At 40.5% G+C, this 24,820-nt stretch overlaps 1 long non-coding RNA gene across 1 annotated transcript in view; it reads right to left on the reverse strand.

Moving 5' to 3' along the window:
* Positions 1-2,169: 2,169 nt before the first annotated feature.
* Positions 2,170-24,820, reverse strand: part of LOC138452590 (uncharacterized) — a 349,488-nt gene continuing 326,837 nt past the window's right edge. Inside the window, exon 4 of the long non-coding RNA XR_011260241.1 lies at positions 2,170-2,289. This is a non-coding gene — a long non-coding RNA (uncharacterized lncRNA). The remainder of the gene's footprint in view (positions 2,290-24,820) is intronic.

A 24,820-nucleotide genomic window follows, 5' to 3' on the forward strand; every position in this document is an offset into this window, starting at 1 on the left:
ATACTAATTAAAATCTAGATTTTGCAGTGTTGGTTGTAACCACAGTTACTGCATTGCATATCATGGAATGCTTTAATTACAAGATCAGAAATGTGTACATTTTTCTGATCGGGCACATGTAGATACACAAATCGTTCACAGAGATCTGGAGAAGAATAACCTTTCTTACATTTTGGACACATATGATTCCAATTTTAACTAATTCCTACATACCTATCTATATTAACGGTTTCCTTCACTAATAAATCAAAGACAATCATTATACATGCTTGACTATTTTCCTTTGTATTTTGAGAAAATTGTTGATTTCCACTTGCAACAGCTATTACATTTCAGATTGACATTGCCAAATGTAAACTGTGCGGATTTTCATCTAAAGATATTTTAAGAAATGGAAGTTCCACACATAGCTGCTTCTCTGCTGTGCAAGCTATAACATGCATCAATTGAGTAATTTGAAACAACATCCAGAAAGCTGCATTACAATAGCAGGCAACTCCTGTTTCATTACTAAATCTGCAATGAGAGTATGTTATAGTTGAACAACTCTCCAACTCTGTTAAATTCCATAGTTTTTTAGTGTTACAAGGACTGATTTCATTTGAATGTGCTTTCACTGACCCCTTACATTTTGTAGAAGAGTGCTTTACAGGTACAGGTACAGATATAAGGTTCAGGTGAGGAGCATATAGTACATGCATATTATATTCTTCAATGCAAGGAATGCTGCCACTTTTCTTTCATCAAAGTTTAAAAAATAAACCCCCTGGGGCTGATTCATGGAATTATTTGCACCGAAAACGGGGATTTGTGCTCCATTCTGCCCACAAATCCCTGTTTGACAAATGTCAATAAGTGCTGCTTCTAAAGTCAATACTTGTGAAATCAAGAAACATGCAGAGATCCGATAAATTAAGTGAGTTCCTTCTACACGATGAAACATAACTTGAACATGTTCAATATTTATACTGCGAGGAAAAGTTTGAAATCCAATCACTCTTCCCATCGCTCCATTAACTAGACCAATTTCTACATTCAAGTTCCTCTTGAACATTTCCCGAGCATTGGTGCACAGTTTTAGAACTCCTTTCAGACCTGCTGTTTTAGAAATTGAATTCTGTAGTTGATCTAATCAAGCTTTTGCTGTTTTATACAACTTTAGAGGCATAACATGACCATCTAAAACATCAAAAATTCTATCTGTAGAATGTTTGCTTCTCTGACAGTAGTATGGTAGAGTTAAACTAGTTACACTCCGTAAGTGGGCACATCAAAGCAACATAAGACATGTTTCTTTCCTTAAGAGTCAACATGATATCAGACAGACTGCAATCTGCATGAAACATGCTAGAAATCATTCTTCCCTTTAAGACTGCTTTCATATTTTCCTCAAGAACACCTATACAAATCTTATTAAGCATGTCTGCATACTCTAGGTCTGCAGATTGCATCATATTAATGGTAAGTTCCTGGAATTCAAAACAATTCCAAAGGTGAAAATGACCAATACTTCCTCTACTTTTTCGACTATCCTTAGATTGCAGCATTCTGAAAACTGGTTGACCTTTCACAGGAGTTAATTGTCACAAGTCTCCAAAAACAAGTACATGTTTACCTTCAAACAAAATGTTGTAATCAGTCTTCAAAACTACTTGCATTTGCAAGTGAATGAACGTTAGCATCAAGTAAGGCACCATATTTACGTCACCTGCAATCAAGGTGTTTCTTTTTCTTAGAAATTTTCCTACTTCTGTACTGCACTTGAAACATATTTTTGATACTCTAGTTTGTTGTCATGTTCCACTGGTAACATCAACAGTCGATCTAAAGTAAAACCTCCTACATTAAATGCAGCTGAACCTGTTGGAGCAGTTACAATACATGACACAATACAATCTGTTACATTTCGGATCATAACTCTTATTGCATGAATTAAAAAAGATTTACCTGTTGATGCTTGTCCACTAACATACAATAATACAGGTTTGTATTGCACATAGGAGCATGCATGCTTGTTATACAGTAAACCCTGTAAGAAACTATCTTAAATTTCATAATAAACTTCTTTTTGCTTTATATAAAGTTTACTAACAATTTTATCACAATTCACATTTTCTGCTTACTCCATCGCAAGCTCAACATCACTTTGAATAATTGACTCACCAAAGACATTTTCACTTCCTGCTGCAGAATCTTGACTGCCCTCAGGTGTCGATTTTGCCAATTCAGCTGCCAAAAGTTCTTCTTGATGTAGTTCTTTCTCTAGTGACTCCAAGTACTGTTCACATTCTGGATATGTAATTAAGCTTTTTTAGCACACAATGATTCTTCAAAAGTTTCAAAACTTCCAAGCAAATCACTTTCTACACGTCATGTGAAGAACAATTGCAAAAGACAAACACAAAATAATTCCTTTTTCTCTGCAGTTTGACAAGACAGTTTTATGTGATTAAGGTGACTTTCGTTCTCCTGTCTCACTAGACCACCACCACATCCACATCCATGTACTTTAAACCATCCTCTGTCACTGTTTGCTTCAATATTTCAAAATGAGTAGCAATGTGCTACTTCATATAAACAAACATCCTCCTACATTTCAGATCGATTGTATCAATCAAGTTGGTTTTCAAAATCTACTATCAGATACTGCTTCAGCTATCTGCTCTATTTCAGTCAAAGGCTTCAATACCCGATTTCTAGTACTAGCTGGTTCAAGACTTAGCCAAACTTCATTAATGCTCCATCCATAAAGAGGCAAACTCGTTAGCCAATCTGCAGCTTCGTAGCTACCACACTTTCTATGGGAAAGCATCTTCAAACCAAAGCTTTGAAGTTTATGACTGAGACTTATATCTGCTGATAAATCTGCCCATAATTCAGCTGCATTGCTCTTTTCTGCTTTTGTCATGAATACTATAACATAAGGAACAACAGCTGTTGAATCATCAGCAATAAACTGTACTTCAGTATTTGCATTCCATAGCTGAGCAATAACAGGATTGTAATCATTAATGAATTGCCATTCCTTATCTCTTTTTCAATGATAGGTATTTCTCAGTGACTTACCAGTAACTTGGTGTCAAACAGATGACCTTAAACTATTCACTCGACTGACTGGTGTTAGAGGCCTTGGAAAGCCAAATCTGCACTGGGTGTAGTACTTGACTTTACTTTTGTATTTTCTATGACAGTATGCTTTTGAAACCTTTCCACCTTGTTCCATAGATCAGCATTCACGTGCTGAGCTGGAATAGAACAAGTAACATATTTTTCAGTGAACTCCATCACACAGCCCTCACTTTCCTTAGCAAATTGAGGAGCATCTTTAATCCACAACAGCATGTGTATATTTGGCGCCCCACGTGCCTGGTACTCTTTCCTCTAAAAGAAATATTCCACATGGCTTAGAGGAACATTTTATTTATTACATATTAAGTGTAACATGGCTAGAAATCTGTCATGAAAAAAATGTGATGCACTTACAGGGTCCATAGAACACAATTCTCCTGGTGTCATGTGTTCTATGTTTTCTTTCTCTGCATTAGTTTCCCGAATCCACACTGCAAGATCATCCCCAACCATACTCAGCGCAACTTAAAGTCGCAAAGCAGGTTGGAGATCCCACATTTCTGATCATGCATCTTACCTCGGAGTGTCTCCTAAACCAATATTCTTTAGTTCCTCTCATTGTAGCAAGAATATTCATAAGTTATCCCTCTAACACTTCATTTTCTTTCTTTCACTTGTTGCAGCATCTCAGATGCAGAAAGATTTAGAAATCTAGTTCCGGTCTGAAGTGTATGAGCAACAGCAGAACATCATGATGAAAATTCACTTTAATAGAATAAGCGAAAAATATATTAAAAATTGGTGCAGAATTGTGAATCTTCTGAATACATTCTTGTACAACGATATTCTGAAGCAGTGATTCGCACCTTTCCGATCATCCAATCTCCTTACAGTACCAGTTGGAAAAAGCATAGGTAAACAACAGGCTTCTAATGTCTTTTACCAGATACTAATTGGTGCACCTTTTGTTGCTTTAATTTGATAAAATTCTAAACTGTCACGCATGACTTCACGTGCGTGTAGAGGATGAATAGTGTAATGTTCATACACACTATTCCCTTCTGCAACAGATAGACACTGAAACCGACATTCACTGCTTTTTTTGTTGACTTAACATCAAGCATAGTCAAATCTGGTAGTGTTGCACTGCCTTTGTATAAATCATTGTGCTCCAATATAAACACCAATGTAATTTTTCACTTTTCCAATATCGATATGCTGTTGCCAAATCCTCTTATCTTTAGTGGCGCACCATTTACTAAAATGAACAAAGAATCTGCAATGTCACGCTTCACTCGTAGAATATTTACTTTTTTTTCCAAATTCAGAGGTAAATACAACCTTGCCTCTCACACCTTGCACTAATGAGTTTTTAGGTAGATTTGACATCTTTGTTTGCAATCTAACAATAACATGGAAAGGATGAACAGTTTGCAATGCAATCACTTCAAACATGTTCAATCTTTGAAGCACAATAGGATATCAGATACTACCATGTCGTTTAAGACACTTCTTGGAGGAATACGTGTTCAATTATAAAATCCAACGCAGTGTCTACAAACATAAAGTACCTCACTTGCGTCAAATAGGAAACAAATACAGAAAAAGTTCTTTCCAAACATCTTCTACCGTGTGTTTAATTTTGTTCTCAACATATACTTGTAGCACTTGAGACTTACAAAAAGTGTGTCGACAAGATACACAAACAATGCCAGGTCTTTCAGTAGAAAACAACTCAAACATTGAAAGACTTCCTTTATACTGTTGAAAGACCAGATCCTTTGAAAACATAGGATCATCCTTTCCACTTTCTGTAAGAGTTTCATCTATATACAGATACCCTTCTAAATGCATCATATTTATCATTTGCATTGTAGAGACTAAAGTTTCTACAGTACCACTCAAAAGTATTTGATTTAAAACAACAAGAGAAATAATTTGTGCTTTGGACTATTACAGTTTAACTAGAAGGTATCTCATTTTAGTATGATGTGCAGCCAGCATCCGTAAAAGGCGAACCTATCGCTTACATCTACTTTCATCAAGACAAGCTAGAGAGTGACACAAAAGTCCTATTTTTTCACGAACTTCACTACCCTTTTTTCTAAAAATCTTTCTTTTTTTACCAGCTAGTAACACATTTGATAAATGTGTTTCTTTTTTTTACTTTCAAGAAAAACACTCTCGGCTCCAGCAATACTTTGTGTTGACATATCTCTTATTTGAAATTGCACATTTTAAAATCTATTATCAATACCATGTATTGTTGTATTAGCTACATTATTTGTATCTACAGATTTAAAAACATAACTTTTTAAATATGACACTACAGAACTTTCTTATGGCTCGTTGTTGTTCCTTTCTTGATGGCTTCTTATTAAAAAAGCTGTATAAAAAAAGAATTGGAATGATTAAGTTCACGCATTCTGTTTCTTTATATTTTCAATATATAATATAACCTTCGCGCCCAGGCTGATTGGTAGAGATAGAATTTAACGGCCGGCCCACCAACCCAGGATTTGAACATCCAAGCGAAACGAGAGATTCAGTCAAAGCTGTGAGACATAACAGTCTGTGTCTTCCCATCAGCCCAGGTGTAATAGTTATTCACACCCTTAGATTTTGCTGGGGTGCAAATATTGTTCTTTTTTTATTTCTGACAATGAAGTAACCTGCCATCAGAAAAATACATTTGCCACCACGATTTAAATCAAAAAGAGTCTTGGTCCCTTTTCGGATGGCAGCAAACATTTAAAAAAAATGGTTCCAAATTGGCCACCGTGATTCAAAAAGGAACCTTTACACAAATATCACTACTACTACTCAACAAAACATATCAGCAAGTATATCTCCCCCCGACTACTCATTCCCACTATCATTACAGCTTGAATGGCTAAGTCCCCAGGCAGCGCCATAAAACTACCCTACCAAAGCTAATCAATAATACTGTAATCCCCATACCACTACACACTTCTTAAATAATAGCTCACATGCTCTACACATATTCTCAGAGTACAATTCCCAAACAAATTCTAAATAGTAGACATTTTCACTAGAAACATGATATTTCTTCATTCATATTCATAAAGGTGTTTCAAAATAGTATGTAACACATCTTTGCTTTCATATACCAACCCACTATGAATTCATCTTTGTATGTTGTCAATTAAAAAGTAATGTGATAAGAGAACATTGCAGCAATATAATACACTGTCACTTAGTTGGTCCACTCGACTCCAGTTTTCACACCTCACAAGCATGTACTAATTGCTGAACGCCAACTCCAAGAGCACACCATTGAGTATACTAGTGGTCACATAACTAGGTCCTACCATGCCATTACTTCTCCCAGCACTCATTTGATTACTCTTCCTTTGACATTCTCAACAAAAAACATGCACAATTAACTACCTCGCCTTTTTCCACCTATTTCAGCATAATAAGAGAATAGCCTGATACACTAACCTACCTTTGACCTACAAACTAATAACTACTACTGCTACTCAACCAAATATATCAACATGTATATCCTCCCTTCACTGTCCATCCCCACTCCACTAAGGTTTCAAAGGCCATGTGCCCTAAGCAGCCCCAGAAAACCTTTGTAGCAAAGCTCATCAATAATATTATTTCCCCCAACTCATTATGCGCTCCCATTCATTTTACCTCTCTCTACATCAGTGCATTGGTTAACAACATATTGCATTATATAGCATGGCACCAAAAATAGATTCCTGCCTTTTCAAAGCACACCGTTTGCAAGCAAATTGGCAAAATGCCAAATATGACTGTTTATTATCATTTCTAAATTACTACCAACAATTTGACAGTGGAAATCCTGCAGTATAAAAACATGTCCCATATACTATCAAACCCTAACCACTTAGACACTATAAATTCACCTTCTTCACTTCATAATTTCACACTTCCACAATTCTAACACAGTAGAAAACAAATCACCACTATAGGGTCATAGAAAAATGGCGTAAAGCACACACACAGCACAATATTTGTCAAGGGTAAAGTTATACTGCTTGGTTCACACTGGGGTTTCTTATGCACCCTCAATCATATCACATCTTTCAATGTCACTGAGAAAAATCCTGTGGCGTGAGTTATGCTTGCTTAGCTTACCATAGCTGTCGAATTTCTGAAGTTTTTTGGTTGTACTTGTAACCCTAACATCCCTTTAACAAAGTTTTTTCAGTGAAAATATATATATATATATATATATATATATATATATATATATATATATATATATATATATATATATATATATATATATATATATATATATATATATATATATATAAATACCTATATATATGAGATATAAAGAACTCCAGAAGAGATTGGGGTTGCACTCGTAGTGCACCATAGGCACCAACCATGGACAAAATAAGCAAAGAAAAATTCTCTTTACTATGGATGTAATATCCAAATCATGGGAGTTAAAAGCAATGTGTTTTGTACCAACACCTGAGGCTTGATCTATATATATTAATTGAAAAAACCTTTAGGTACAGGTACGTTAAGGTGAGAATTCAATGCAACAAAATCCCAGAAATTCATCTCCAGTCACCTTAACTGTGCGCCCCTTGTGCGCAGCCTATAACCACAATGATGACATCACAGATCACATCACTGATAACATCGCTAATTACATTAGAACCATAACTGGCATTAAGCATGGCCTTCAGCCAGGGTCAGTGTGCATGGCCAAATATATTTGAACACATGAATGGGTAATAATCACAGCCTTCAGTTATGGACAGTAGTCGCAACCTTCACCCATGTGCACTGTAGATTTTAAAAAAAAACTAACAGGCTACCAACCATAGATGTTGGCCTTCACCAGTGACTGCAGCTTTCAACCATGTTTGCTGTATATTATATACACTAATCAGGCACTAGCCATGGGCTTTAACACAATACTTGACAGTAGCCACAACCTTTGGCTGCACCCACTGTATATTCTAACATATAAATGGGCCACTAGACATGGCCTTTGACCTTGAGCAGTTTCTACATATTTTGGCCATGTCCACTGTATATTTTAAAATACTAGCATGCCAAAAGTGATGGCCTTCGGCCGTGCCCACTGTGTATCATACAACACTAACCAGCACCTAGCTATGGTCTTCAACACAATACTAGTCAGTGGCAATGACCTTTGGTCACGCCAACTGTATATTCTAACATACTGATATGGGCACTACCTATGACCTTTAGACATGGCCACTGACCACAGCTTTCAACATTGTTCACTATATATTTTAAAACAGTGGCAGGCTACTAGCATGGCATGGCTTTTAACCATGCACATTAGTATTTAGCAACACTAACTGAACGCTAGCTATTGTGTTTGGTGAATGCCAGCGACCACAGCCTTCGTTTTGTCCAAGTCCATGGCCTAAATTGTTATTAAGAAAATCTAGGTTTTTATGAGCTAGCTTATTAGTGATGTTATGTCTAATCCATTGTTGATGTAATCTGTTATATACAATGTATTTAGTGTTGTCACCACGGCTGTCATCAGTGATGCAATCTGTGATGTCATCAGTGTTCTCCTAAAGCATGTTTTTATTGATGTCATCTGTGGTGTGATCTGTGATATCATCATTGTGGTAATAGGCTGTGCAACAGGGGGCATGAAGTTAAGGTGGATTTAGCTGAATTTCGGGGGTTTTGTTGCATTAAGTTCTCACGTTAACATCCCTACAATTAAAGTTTTTCCTTTAATTTCAAAGGTTTTGTTACGATGTATTCCTCACCTTAACGACCGTGCTACTAAAGTGTTTTCCTTGAATTTGTTACTGGCACAGTAAGTGAACATATATCTTAAAGTGAAATAAACAAATGTAGTTCATTTGACTTTCTCTTTAGAAGAAAAAGTAATGAACACAAGAAAAATAACCTGAGAGAGGAAATGTTCCCAACGAAATGCTGGCAAAGTATAAAATATGCTCACATTTTAAACCCAGCAATCTGTCATGAAATATTCCCTGGTAAACAAAATCCCAATATGAAAAAAGTGCTTGTGATATTGTGGGTAAGCATCTGCCCTGGGAATATGACAGCCTAGTAAAATTCTGGTAGCCAAATACTTTAGTAACTTGCCAACCTAAAAAAAGACAATTTGTTGCATCTGCCCTCTGAAAAGATAAAGGGAAATACACTCTTCACACACATGTGTCCTTTACCTGTGGCCTGAAAAGCAGCCACAAACAAGGGCCACAAACTGCACCAGTGTCCAGGATTACAAACTCTCTTGCCACATCATCAGCAAATACTCATGACTTATATGCCCTCTCATTAGTTCCCCTCCTCACACACGTCTGGCTTTCAGAAATACTCCTCTTTATAAAGATAACTTGAAACATACACATACCAGATTGTCACTCAAATATATAAATTCCTATCAAACTATGTTAGGAAAAAGTGATTAACCCTAACTGTTTCTTATCAACAAAAAAAGTCATTGAATTGTACAGGTTTTTATACTGTATTTCACACCACCTGCAATACTAACGGTTTTCATATTGATATAACTAATGTCATATGCAAAGTTATCAGTGTGTCTCTAAGCTGTTTGTCTGTGGGCAATGGGATATGTCATGGTTGTGGAAAATGGCACTTTGTCAGGGAAATGGCCTTTGACCATTCCCTGTATTGCCACCCAATGAGGCAAAGAAGGAGTAAATGGCTCAAGGAAGGACAGGAGCATGGAAGAAGGAAAAAGAAAGAGAATAGGGACTGTGAAGAGGATGTACTTATAGAACTGTGACGACGAGGATGCATTTGAGGGCTAGTAATGAGTATGCACTTGAATTCCAGTGATGAGGAGGCCCCTAGTGCCAGTGACATGGATGCGAGCGAGGGCCAATGATGGGGATTCTGGCAAGTGCCAGTGATGAGCATTCGCATTAGGAGCCAAAGACAGAGATGCGTGTCAGTGATGTGGATGTGTGCCATGGCCATTGACTTGGATCTGTGCATGGGCCTGTGAGGAAGATGTGCACAAGGGCCAATGATGAAAATGTGCACAAGGGCCGGGGGTGAGGATGGGTGCTCGGACCGTGACAAGGATGTGTGTTAGTCCCTTTGCCAGTGGGGTAAGGGTGAGAACAATGGGAGAATGGAATGACGAAGTGTAAATTGGGATTAATGGGGACATAGATGAAGACAAGTACATTGGGTAAATGCGGTACAAGGACGCGGAACAGTACATTTAGGAATATTGGGGGCTGGGAAAGGAAAGTTGTGCTGGGTAAAGTGAGTTGGGAGCAAAGAAAGGGATGGTGAAGAGTGAGATGGGGTAATGCTTGACTGCGTTGAGGAAGCATGGGGTGGGATTAGTGAGGAACTAGGATGAGGAAATGTGAGGTGGGGAAATGGGGGACTGAATTGGGGAAGAATGAGGTGGGGTTAGTGGGGGATTGAGATAAGGAAGAATGAGTTGGGGCAAAGGGGAATGGGACAAGGCAGAGTAAGGTGGGGAAATATGAAACTGGGACAAAGAATAGTAAGTTAGGGGTAATGGGGGACTCAGAAGAGGAAGAATGAGGTGGGTTAATGCTGGACTTGGATGAGAAAGAGTGAGGCAGGAATAATGGGGGACTGTGATGAGGAAGATTGAGGTGGGGTTAATGAGAGACTGGGAAGAAGAATAGTGAGGTAGGGTAATGGGTCATTGGGATGAGGAAGAGTGAGGTGGCAGAATTGGGGGCCTAGGATAAGGAAGAGTGAGGTTCAGGTAATGGGGGACTAGGATGAGGAAGAGTACATTGGGAAACTGGGGATCTGGGGTAAGGAAGAGTACATTGTTGCACATGGGGGAATGGGATGATGAAAAGTGAGGTGGAGGTTTTGGAGGACTGGTACGAGGAAGAGTAAATTAGGAGAAATGGGGGTTTGAAAAAGACAAAGCGTGAGGTGGTGTAATGGAGGACTGTGATGAAGAAGAGTGACAAAGAGCAGTAATGGGTGAATGGGATGAGCGAAAGTGAATTTGGGAGATGTCGGACTTCAACAATAAAGAGTTAGGTGGCAGTAATGCAATGGATTACTAATAGGGAGGACAAACAAAATGGAATCTATGATAATGTGGTGCTGAGACAAGTAAGAGTGAAGTAGGGATAATGTGGCACTGGGACGAGCAAGAGTACATAAAAAAAGAGGAACTGTGACAAGGAAGAGTGAGGTAGTATTAATGGCAGACTGGCCAAGGAAGAGTACATTTGGAAAATGGGGGACTGAGACAAGGAAAAGTGAATTGGGGTTAACATGGTGCTGGGATGAGGATGAGTTAGGTGGGGGTAATGGTGTACTGTGACGGGGTGGAGTGTGACAGGGCAATGGGTGACTAAGAATAGTAATAGTAAGGTGTTGCTAATGAGACTGGGATAATGGGGTACGGATATGAGAAAGAGTGAGGTGTGGCTAATGAAGACCTGGGATGTGGAATGTTTGCGCAATAGGGAAATAGAATGATACTTATGTAATCTGTTACTGCGCTTATGCATGCTAGTATCTCAATTGGCCACCGCTATAACAAAATGCCTAACCAGTAATACATGTTGCCAGCCCGATACTACCACTGTACATATTATACCCACTTATAAACCTGTTGCTAGCACCCTACATGATTCTGCACCTCATATGCTGCTGCCTAACAATCATAATGGGACGGTTTAGTAGCACCCCTGCAATAGCAAACCAGCACCATGTACCCAATGTATATGGGCTACATGTGATGATAATACTCTTATACTTATGCTATATTCCAGTTCTGTAATGGTAATGAGACTGCTGTGCTGCCCACTGTATTGTTGTACACCAACCCATGCCTATGCCTAACTAACCTACCTGATTTATACTAGCCCACACTTACGCTGGACTAGCCTACCTTGTTGATTTGCACTAGCCTATGCCTACACTGGACAAGCCCACCTGTTGATTTGTACTAGCCTATGCCTATGCTTGACTAGTCTACTGTGTTCATTTGCACTGGCCTATGCCTACGCTGGACTAGCCCACCTCCTTCATTGTATTAGCCCATGCCTATGCCTGACCAGCCTACCTTGCTGATTTGCACCAGTGTATGGCTTCACCTGACTAGCCCACCTTGCTAGCTTACATTACTGGCCTGCACCAGCCTTTCTCTATGCCTATGAACGACCAGCTGCGGTACGAAAATATACTTACCAGTGTCAGAATTATGTTCCCTAGTATTTTCCAGATGACTCTCTTGCTATTCATTCTACCATTCATCTACGAGCAGCTCATAGCTACAACAATGGCCCATGTCAGACACTCACCCTGTCCAATACCTGACAGAAGTAACAGACTCCGAGCTAGACTACCTTGTCTCTACGAGCCCAAGATCAGTACTAATATAAATCCCTGCCCTTGCTACAACAAAGAGGCCCCTTGTCGCACATCGGCACCCAGACCTAACTATGAGGTCTTGCCTAAAACTCTGAACTATGCCTCCCACCTCCCAATCAAAATTACAACTAAACAGCCCAAACCCTCTCCCACTGGATCGCAGGAGACCAACCACAGGACTACTATCACCGGAGCATTCATCAATGCAAGATCATTAGTGGCACATGCCACTGAAATAGCAGACCTGTTATCCACAAATGACCTTGATTTCTTAGCTGTCACTGAATTGTGGCTGCATGATGCAGCAGGCCCAGCCCTTACGCTACCAATACCCAACAATTACCAAATATTCAGAGCAGATAGACCCAATGCCAGAGGAGGCGGCTTAGCCATTATAGCAAACGTTAACCTCGCTTTAAGACTCCTGTCTCCACCTCCACTCAAATCTTGTGAAATACTTATTGCCAAATCACCTATCTCCAATTTGCCACACCTTAACCATCTACCTACTCTACAGTCCTCTGGTGCCCATCAGCACTTTTGAGGAGGATATAACCAGCCTTTTGGCCAATAACACTAAAGACTCCTCACAAATATTAATTCTGGTTGACTTTAACCTGGGATTAAATGATCCAGAGGACAAACATGCCCAGGCATTAGCTACTACCCTCTCAGAACACGGACTGACCCAAAAAGTCCATGCACCGACTCACGTAAAAGGAAGGACCTTAGACTCGGTGGCCGAATTGAACTGTGAAACCTCTATTAACAAAGTAACCCCGCAACTGTGACCGACCACTAACTGATTGATTTTTCTCTCACAATAAACAAACAAACAGCCAAAGATAAATTCATGGCATGACCCCTCCCAACTAGGAGCAGACAAATATCACATCAGACAAGCTACTACCACACATTCTTCCATCCCTGAATTCTCTCCCAAGCGAATCTGACCCCAACATTCTTGTTGAGGTATTCAATAATACCAGGTCTAAGGCTTTAGCCATTATTGCACCGGCCAAGCTGCGTAAAAGTAACCAGTGCCCACACACCAATGCCTGGTTCACACCCCATCCTAAAGACCTCAGATTACAAAAAAGAAAAATAGAAGCCTTATGGCGCCACACCCCTCGAATGAAAACAAGTTGCAACTCACTCACTTTGCAAACAACTACAAAAAGGAAATAATTTGCACTAAAAAAGACCTATTTAATGAAAGAATATACAATGCCAGCTCCAACACTAAGGAACTCTTCATGATCCTCTGGGAACTGGAATCCCCGATACCTGCCCTGTATAACGCACCCAAGGAAAAGTCTTGGTGCACTACCATTCAGAATGACTTAATAAACAAAATAACCACACTCCAAAACAAGATTGCAAATAAAAAAGCCTCCCTGCTTCCTACCGAGCTGGAATCCACCAGCCCCATTGAAGCCATTAGCCCTGCAGAACCATTCAGCTTCACCAAAGTATCTAACCAGGAGACTGAAAAAATTATTCTGTCCCTGAAACCTTCCAATAGCCAGGGCGACAACTGTCCTGCCCAAATAACCAAAGACGCAGCGAGAGACCTAGCACCATTCATCTCGAAACTCATCAATGCCTCTTTACCGACCAACACGTTCCCAAGCAACCTAAAAGAATCCTGGGTTTTACCATTGATTAAAAAACAAACTCTGGACCCCTCCATCCCAACAAAATGCAGGCCCATCACCACGGTGCCTTTTCTCCTCAAAATTATCGACAGGGTAGCCTACTTGCAAATACAGAACTACCTTGAAGCCAACCTCCTTCAAGGCTCCCGCCAATCCGGCTTCAGACCACAGCATGGAATGGAAATGGCATTAAAACGGCATTAACAATGGCATTAAAACGACTTAAAAACACAAATTGCTGAGCTCAAGGACAACTGAAAAACTGCCATGCTACTCCTCCTCGACCTGTTGGCAGCCTTGTACTTGGTGGAGCATGCCTCAGCGGCCCACTTCTCGAAGGGAGGCCATGGCATGGATCCAGTCCTTCTTAGATAACAGAACGATGAAAGTTTTCTCCCCTTCGGCATCAGCTGACCCTATCCAGACTGCATGGGGCATTCCACAAGGTTCCTGTGTATCGCCAAGCATGTACAATATTTTTAACAAGCCCCTATTCGACAAATTGGACAGACTAGGTGTCACCTACACAAATTATGCTATCCCCTTTTCGGGCAATTTCAAAATGGATACGGCCTTGGTAAATAAAATATACCTCCTCATTCAAGCATGGGTGGCATCCCATTGCCTCCAACTGAATGACGACAAAACTGAGATTCTCATCCTTGGTTCGGCCGCCAATTTCAAAAAACTGAACTCCAACTAATCCACCTTCTACATAGGCCGAAATATAAACAAATAAGGTAGTCAAAGAAGTAAAAACCCTGGGTTTTTACCTTCACTCCACCTTAACCCTAATGAAGCAAGTGAACTCTATGTCATCGTCCACTGCCTACACCTGCAAGCTCATCAGAACCTGTATACCATTTTTATCCAAAGCAAGCTGCTTTATCCTTGCTAACGCATTACTAATGTCAAAATTGGATTACTGTAATGCCTTATACCTAAGGGCCAACCAATACATTCTAGACAAAATCCTAATTTTACAGAACAATGCCCTCAGAATGGCACTGAATATACCCAACAAAGAACGCGTTGCAGAAATTAGGAGAGAACACCACTGGCTAAAGATAAATGACAGGATCCTACTCAAAACAGTCTCGCTGACATTCAAATGCCTTAACAATGCAGCACCCCCATACCCAAAAGAAAGACTGGTCAGGAGAACATCTATCTGTCCCACCAGAGTGGCTAACTCCTTCTGTCTGGAGATACCCAGATTCAAGCTAAAGAAATCTGGAGGAAATAGCTTTCCAGTGAAAGCTGCCCAGTCCTGGAACGCAATACCCCTAGCTCTCAGAGCTGACCAGTCCTACCTCAGCTTTAGGCGCAGTACCCTGAATTGGCTACGCATCAATGACATGTGATCCCTGCTGAACCAAATCTAATGTATATAGCTATGTATCAGCTTTATGTAACCTTCTGGACCTTTTGACTGTATCTCCTTTGTATAGTTCCTGTCGCCTTACTGTATTGATTTCATTCTGTAACCTGTGTAACCTAAGATTTAAGTCTTCTTGTATCTTTGTGCACCCAGTTAACTATGGGTTTGGTGCGCCCTATGAATTAAACAAACACACAAACAAACAAAGTGAGGTGTGAGCAGTGGGGGACTGATACAACAAAGACTAGGTTGGGAGAATAGATACAAATAAGAGTGAGGAGTAGTAATGGGGAACTGGTACAAAGAAGAGTGAGGTTAGGTTGTTGGTGGCTGGGATGAGGAAGAGTGAGGTGGAGGTGGGTCTTATGGGGTTATGGGATAAGGAAGAGAATGGTGGGGTAATTGGGGACTAGAATGAGGAAGAGTAAGGTGGAGCTAACAGGGGACTGGGCTGAGGAAAATGAGGTGCAGGTAATTGGGTACTTGGATGAGGAAACAAGAGGTGTGACTAATGAGGTATTGGGACAAGGAAGCATGAATTAGCGTAATAGGGGATTAAGGCAAGAAAGAGTAAGTTGGGGATAATGGAGGATGAGGACAAAGAAGAGTGAGGTTGGGTCCATGGGGGACTGGGACATAGAAGAGTGAGGAGAGAGAATATTGGGGAGTGGGATTATGAAAGGTGACGTGGGGTAATGGGAACTGGGGCAAATAACAGTGTGTTGGAAGTAATAGGGGACTGGGATGAGTAAGAGTGAGGGAGCTTAATGGGGGACTAGGGCGAGGAAGAGGAGGTGATGGTGATGGGGGACAGGGGCAAGGAAGGGTGAGGAGGGTTAATGGAGTCTGGGACAAGGAAGAGTACATTGGGGAAATTGGGACTAGCATGAGTAAGAGTCAATTTGGAATATGGAAAGAGTTGTAGAGGGGCACTTCAGTGTTAATGAATTAATTTTTACTGTTTGAGAACCCAAAGTTTGTAGTGTTCACTGTTTCATAGAAAGATATTTCTTAGATGTTTCTGGTGCATCGGGTTATCAGCCTCCAAGAAGGATTCCTCTTGTCCCCTAATAAGGTGGCTACGGGTGAAATCAGCTTGAGTGCGGCAAATGGCTGGTTACAGGGTTAGCCACCACACAAGGGAAGTTCCAGAGCAGCTTTCAGGTCAGAATGGAGGGCACAGTGCTGCTAGTCCTAAGAGACTGCCATAATGAAGGTTACAGTGAGATGGAAGATCGGCTCGGAGAGGAGCCCAGGTCACAGCATGCGACGCAAATAGATCAGGGTGTTTTACAGAGTAGACCGCGAGGATGTGGTGATAAGGGAGAATACCAAGTGAACAGGAGTGAACTCTTTAATGTTATCAGAGTTTACACCACTACAAGCGCTAGTAATACAAATTAGTCCAAGTGTGACACAATAATATTCTTGTCATTCAGTTAATGCATAATTATCCCAACACTTGGTTTTACTAGGGGTATACACCCCATGACTTACTGGCATGGATCTCTAAATGTGTGTTACATTGCAGGTGCACACTGGGACAATGCAGCATTCACAGTGGAAGCCATACTACACTTGCAGACAGAACGCATGCCATGTGAGTAGATGGTTTGTGATATCATTGATTATAAGTGTCTATGGAGAAGTGTTCATGCGATAGATGGGTAAATTAAGTATTTATTGGATTTGTCAATACAGGTTAGAGCGCCATTGTGGCAAACTGTTAACAGAAGAGTTTAGTGTACTTTGCATACCTGCCCTTGACCTATGATTTGAATGCCTTATTAGATAACTAAGTGGGAGTTTACATGAGTTTATTCTGTGTTATAGGTATACAGATGAAAAAGTATGTTACCTTGCTGAATAAAAATTGAAACACACGCCCTGATGAAGGATTATCAATACGAAATACGTCTGCATTTTTTTTGAGTGTGCAAATTAGCTTCAAGGAGGATTAGCAATGATGAGAAAATTGTCAATCTGTATTTGAACTATTAACTTTCTGTATTTATTTTGCTTTGAACGAGTATCTGAGAGTGTACCTTGCACCAATTCTTCAAATATTGATGTATATTAATATATATGTACAGTGCTAAGTTTGTTACAGTCGCTGAAGTTATGTTTTCCTACTGAAGATGTATATTTATGTATCATAATAGAGTGAAACATCTTATTGACGATCATAAGTGATTAACTTCAGTATATGATGGGCTTTTCCCTCCAAGAATGCAAAGGGGTTACCTGTTGGCAACAACACGGTGTGGTAGTTTTAAGAGTAAATTTGGGAAATGTGGGAATGGGCAAGGAAGTGTAAGGCATTTGACAACATTGACCACCCCAAACCACCCTTTTGTCAGATACTTTCTGAGGCTTGTTTCACTGGGACCGCATTCAGTGGTTTGAGTCTTTCCTTTCAGATCGCACCCAGATCCTTTCACGTCCCCCATTCAGGTCCCCATCCTCTACTCTTACTTTTGGGGCCCCCCATGGTTCAGCCCAAGTTAGAAGGGCTCTTTTGGAGGAAGATACTGACCCTCCCTTTGTGTATTTCCATTGACCTTATACAAGAAGAGCTGGGCTTGAACTCTTTATTAGCAATTGCTCAATGGAAAACGCTTGCATTTTTTCGCCAATGCCAACTGAGCAATTGGGAGGGAGGTTTCAAACTGCTGAATAAAGCACTATTTGAGGTCCAAGAACATAATTTACAGGCTTGGAAAAATGATTGCCTGAACATTCTCGCCGGACTGAGAACCTCAGAGGACGTCCTTATGTCAAATCCTGCCCGAATAAAAATTAAAAAAACTCTTAGTCTTAGATTAGATCTGAACAAGAGAAAAAGTTAGTTCACTGAGGCTGTACAGCCAGAAAGACCAAGCACATAGACAAAGAGGAACCCCTCAACAATATCTAAAAAGATTTCCTTGCAGACAACGAATATATGAGTTCATGAGACTTAAGTTGAACTTAATGTCAACGAAAGAAACCTTGGAAGTTAAGAAACCTAAAGCATTGGGAGACTACGCTTGCAGGTGATGCAGAGAGCAAAAGGAGGCTCTGTATCACATTATCATATATTGCCCTAGCCTGAACAACCATCAAAACAAATGGATGGGGAGATTTCTCAGTAAATATGCAACAAGATCAGCCGACTGCTGGTGGTCAGCTGTTCTACAAGGGGAAAGCATTGCGCTGGTGTTGGCTGTTCTGGACTTTCAGAAAGAGTTTTTCCCAAGCTCGAAAAGTTGGAGATGACTAAGGACCGAAGCGTCCCTTAGAAGTTGTTCACTGTTTTCTTTTGCATGATGTAGCAACTACGTCGAGACCGTATAGCGTCATTTGGGATCTGAAAATATTAAGTTTAAATCCACATGTGAACTTTTCGAGCTCCTAAGGTGGGTATTTAATGAAGACGATGATGTTGTTGTTCTGTTTCTTATTCTTAAAAATAAAAAAAAATGTGTTGTGTATTAATCATTTGTATAAGCTTAAGGTTTTCAATTGTAAAACCAGATGCTTAATAAAAAAATAAAAATAAAAAAAAATTGTAGGAAATTTGGGATTGGGGCTGAGACGAATGAGGGATGGGTGATGTGGGACTGAGGCAAAAAAGAGCAAATTGGGGCACATGAGGGACTGGGATGAGGAAGAGTACATTTTGGAAATGGGGTACTGGTACAAGGAAGAGTGAGATGGAGTTAGTGGGGAACTGGACTGAGGACGTTTGAGTGACTGGGAATAAGAAGAGTGCACTGGGGAAATGAATGACTGGGGACAGCGAAAATTGAGTTAGGGTATAATAGACTGGGATGAGGAAGAGTGGGGCGGGGTAATAGGGACTGGGATGTGGAAGAGTGAGGTGGGGTAATGGGCGGCTGGGACATGGGAGAGTGTGGTGAGAGTAATGGGGAAATCGGGCAAGGAAAAGTACATTTGGGAAATGGGGGGCTGGGGTGAGGAAGTGTAATATAGCATAACACACTGGATTACTAATGGGGTATTAGGATGTAGAAAATAGAGGCTGTCATAATGCGGTACTGGGAAGAGAAATGGTGAAGAAGGGATAATGGGGAACTGATACGAGGAAGAGTATGTTGACAGAAATGGTGGATTGGGACACAGAAGAGTGATATGGGGCAAATGGGGGACTGGTATGTGCAATAGTAAATTTGGGGAATGGGGGACCAGGACAAGGATGGGTGAGGTGTCGTAAATGGTGGCTGTATGTGGAATAGTCCCTTGGGGGAAATGGGGGACTTGGACAAGAAAGAGTGAGGTGGGAAGTTTAGTGACTGGGAAAAGGAAGATGGAGGTGGGGTAATGAGGGACTTGGATGAGGAAGAGTGAGTTGGGGTAATGGAGACTTAGATGTAGAAGAGTACATTGGAGAAATAGGGACAGAGACAAGGAAGAGTGCATTTAGGAAATGGGGGATTGGGATGAGGAGGAGTGAGGGGGGAACTGGGGGACTGGGATGAGGAAGAATAAACTGTAGGAATGGGGGACAAGGAGGAGGCAGATTGAGGTGGGTGAAGAGGGGACTGAAGTGAGGAAGGATGAGGTAGAAAAATGAAGAAATGGGATGAGGAATGGGGAAATAGGGGACATGGAAGGACTGGGCCTGAGAATAGTAGGTGTGATGTGGGACAGAGGCAAGGAGGAGTGCATTTTGGAAAATGAGGGATTGTGATAAAGAAGAGTACATTTTGAAAATGGGGTATTTTTTTAAATTTTTTTTATTTATTGTGATATAACCACATTTGGTTTTTTTACACATTCTAGGTTCAATATAAAGAAAGAATATATACATATAAACATCACATTATGAACTATATCAATTTAAATAATATTCCTTCATTTATCATTTAAAACCAGTTCATCACAGTCTTATACATTTAACATGATTAAAATGAATTCATTTCACATCAATCAAAAATATCTATAAAACAATTTTACTCCTTAATTCAATAATCAGTTACCAATATTCTGGCGATATAAAACCTGTCAATTGCAGAACTCTTAAAATGTTTAAAGTCAGTTTGGTTTCATAGCCCGCGATCATTCTTTCCCAAAAAGCATCAGAGGGAAGTCGATCCAATGACCCGACTGAGTTCCCTAAATGTTCCACACTCATTTTCCAAGTGCCTTTACAGAATCTTAACAGATGCTCTAAAGTTTGTTTACTTAAATCCGAGCATTCCGTACATAGACTCCGAGTTCCTCCAGTGACACCCCATTTGGTTAATATTGAGCCGGTCTTAATCAAGTTCAGCCGTACCCTCATAAAGTTTTCCCTTCCTTTTAAATGTGGGAACTTTATCAAATACCTTGGTACGATACCCTGTTTTTTCCCATACTTAAAAAACCCTTCAGATATGGAAGATGATCTCACCATATCCCCTGTAGAGATCCAATCTCTCAAAGATAGGGATTTCTTAACTTTCAACGGATTTGAAATTAGTATAAATGTATCTGATTTACAGTGAATCAACAAATTTTCTGCCGTCTTTCTAAGTTCTCTCAGGGTTAGTGAGGAATCAAGATTCATATTTTCTAAAAGGTTTTCAAATAGTGTGTTGGACATTGGCTCAATAATGGATCTGTACAGGGAAAGAAGTTTCCAATCGACTGCATACTTTAAAGATTTGAATCCTAACTCATATCTGAGTGTTGCCGTATGCAGTCCTTTAGGCAAGCCTAAAACCTGTTTCCAGATGTAACCTTCTATTTTTTGCCAATCTATTGACCACAAAAGAGGTTTTGCCTCAATTCCGTACAGTAGTACAGGAATCACTTTGGCAACATAGAACTTTATAAATGGCATGATAGAGAATTTACCATAAAGGCTGGCGATCTTCTTCATCTGGGCTATTAATTGTGTCCCTTTAGGCCAAATTTCCCCGTACTGCATTCCAACTGTAGGGGTCGCATACACAGTAACACCCAGATACATTACTGCTTTTACCACCGGTATCGGGTTACTGCCGATTGACCAACGGTATTTAACTTCTTTAAGGCCTTTTCTCTCAAAAATTACGACCTTCGATTTTTCAAGATTTACCACCAGGTCGTTTATTTTCATATACGAGTCAAGTGCACTCAACAATCTTTGCAGACCGACAGGAGTCCTATCAAAAAGGACTCTGTCGTCCGCATACATGAGCCATCTTACAGCTAATGACCCCACCTTTGGACTTATTAATGATGAAGATTTTAAGGCGGCACCAAAATCTCCCAGATAAAACTTAAAAAGAAATGGAGCTACCGTGCAACCTTGTCTTACCCCCCTATCTATACTTATATAATCTGACAGGTATTCAGCGATATCTAATCTTACCCTGGCTGTATTTCCTTCATGAAGTTTTACTAGTATATTAATTAAAGTTTTCGGTGCCCCTTTCTGTTCCAATGTACTCCAAAGTTTGTCTCGATTTACCATGTCGAAAGCACTCGACAAATCAATAAACACTCCATAAAGTCTTACTGCATTATTTTTATCTTTTTGATTTGTTAATGAGGCAAGTATTATACCATTCAAGGAGGTTGAATGACCTCTTCTAAACCCTGTCTGTTGTTTGGGGATTATGTTGTTATTTCCCGCCCATATTTCGAGTTCTCTTAGTATCAAACTGGTAAATAACTTGCTCTCCACGTCAAGCAGCGTAATTGGTCTATAACTTATAGGGTTTCTACGATCGCCTTTTTTGAAGATCGGAATTATAATCGCGGTCTTCCAGGAAGATGGAATTATTCTATTTTCAATCACTCTCCTATACAAAGTGTACAGGATTTCAGCCCACAATATCCCAATTCCTTTAAGAACTTGGTTAGTTAGACCATTTGGACCCGCAGATCTTGACGCCGAGGATTTTATGATCAGATTCAGGATATCCTCTTTATCAAAATTTAAACCCCAATTTCCATTGTCTCCTTTATATTTTTGTCCTCCCACTGGTTCCCGATATTTTACACCAAAATGAGTCATCCAACTTACTTCTGACACATTGTTCGTTTGAACGATAACTTGATGTGTTTGGGGAGCGTTTACTAATGACCAAAAATTTCGTGAGGAATTATTTTGCAATGCAGGCAACATCTCTTCCCCATCCTTCTGCCACAACTCTTCTCTATGATGTCTGGACCAACTCTTTAAATCGTTCTTAATTTTTTTTTAATCTGTCTCTAATTCTAATGGATTTTTAGCCCATTTCTTAACCAGTCTTAGCTGTCTTTGTGTCTCACATTTTTTTGCCCAGACTGCTTCGTCAAAACAATGTTTGTGAACTCGTTGGAAGCCCCTCTGGGTACTCGGCAGAGAATCAATTGACCACAAGAAATCATGAAACTATAGCGGACCACAATGTTGATATAAAATATTTGGATCTCCCCAGTTAGAAAGTACATCTAGGGCTTTATTTAACCTCTCCCCTTCCCTCTTATATTTTACCAACCGATTTATCTGAGCATTAACTACTACTCGATAAAGAAGAGTACATTTTGAAAATGGGGTATTAGTATGAGGAAGATTGTGATGGATTTAGTGAGGAACTGGCATGAGGACATTTGAGGTGGGGTAGTCGGTGACTGGGATGAGGAAAGGTAAATTGGGGAAATGGGCTGGGGACAAAAGAAATTGAGATGGGGAATTAGGAACTGGGATATGGAAGAGTGAGGTGGGGGTTATGGGGGCTGGTGCAAGGAAAAGTGAGGTGGTATAAATGGGGAAATGGTATGAGGAAAAAGTACATTTGGGGAAAGGGGGTCTGCAATGAGGAAGTTTAAGATGGCCACAATACACTGGATTACTAATGGGGTAGTGGGACAAAGACGATGGAGACAGTCATAATAGGGCACTGGGAAGAGAAAGAGTGAAAAAGGGGTAAAGGGAACAGGGATGAGGAGGAGTACCTTACCTTGACAGAAATGGGGGATTGGGACAAGGAAGAGTGGGGGAGCTAATGGGTGACTGGGACAAGGAAGAGTATTTATTTATGTATTTATTTATTTATTTATTGGATATTTATAAGGCACTTATACAATAAGGCAGTGCTTCAAAATGACACAAGGCATAAAGGAAGGGAACAAGGGACCAAATATACAATGACAGTGACAATGAATAAATAGAAAATGAACAGCATCCTACTAAGCCTTGTGACATTCGGAACATGCAAGTGCAGCGAAAAGATAAAAAGAAAAGAGGGGGTTTGAGGGTAAGTGCAATTAGGGTCCCCCAGTGGGGGGAAGGGCCAGGGGTGCCTGTTGGGAGGCAACAGGTAAGTGCATGAGTGTAGACATCCCAGGCAAAGAGGGAGGTCTACCGCCCAACAGTTAAGTACAGGGTGGAGGCAAACCAACCAACTGGCAGGTATGGGCCCAGAGGGCAGTGCAAGGGAGGGCTGGCAGTGATTAGGCAGAAGGCCAGGGCCCTATTGGACTCTTGAATGACCAGGTGACCAATCTCAGCGACAGAGGGAATGGTTAGCAGGTGAGGATGAGAGGGAAGGAGGAAGAAAAGTGAAAGGTTTGAGTTGTTTGCAGAACTTGAGGTGTTCCGGTTCAAGATGGAGAGAAAGAGTGAGACTGTTCCATAGGAGGGAGCCAGCTCAGGTGAGCGATCTTCCGCCCAGCTCTCTGATTGGAGAAACAATAGCTGCAGGGATAGACCCTGTGGTGAATGAGCCATTGATTAAATCAGTGACAAAGGGACTGAGGGTTTCTGTGCAGTCTTTAATGATGTGCAGTGGGCAGGTGTCTCCTTTGAATTTGGCGTGTTTGAGGAACGGGATAGTTTTGGTGACAGCTGCAGGGGTGGCTGGTGTGAATTGGAATGGGCTGAGATGGGCTGAGATGAGTGGAGTGGAGTGGGGATCAGAAGGTTCTGGGGAGGTTTGGAGGTTAACTGGTATTTTTTTAAGTAATATTTTTGTCTCTCAGTTTACATGTTTTGTTGGTGAGGGCTGCTTGTAAGGTGGTGCACCAATATTTATCTGTGGGAAAATTTGAAGTGGGTGGTGCTGAAATTCTGAGCTCCTTGAGGATTTTGAAGCAATCTTTCGCGTTGGAGTTGGCTACAATGATCTTAGATTTGTAGATGTTGGATTTAGTGGATAAGATGTTAGACTTGTAAGCTTTGCCAGTGGCCTTGAGGGCATTTTCGTTAGCTGAAGTGGGATGTTTTTTCAGAGGTGTTTGAGTGTGTGTTTCTGTCTGCAGAGGGAGTGAAGTTTTTCAGAGAACCAAGTGTTACTGCGTTGTGGTTGTTTGGGTATTCAAGCTTTGAGAGGGGCGTGGGAGTCCAGTGCTTTGAGGAGCATGG

Source organism: Ambystoma mexicanum, chromosome 4p (genome assembly GCF_040938575.1).
Source record: "Ambystoma mexicanum isolate Mex_15411 chromosome 4p, UKY_AmexF1_1, whole genome shotgun sequence".
Lineage (NCBI taxonomy): Eukaryota > Metazoa > Chordata > Amphibia > Caudata > Ambystomatidae > Ambystoma > Ambystoma mexicanum.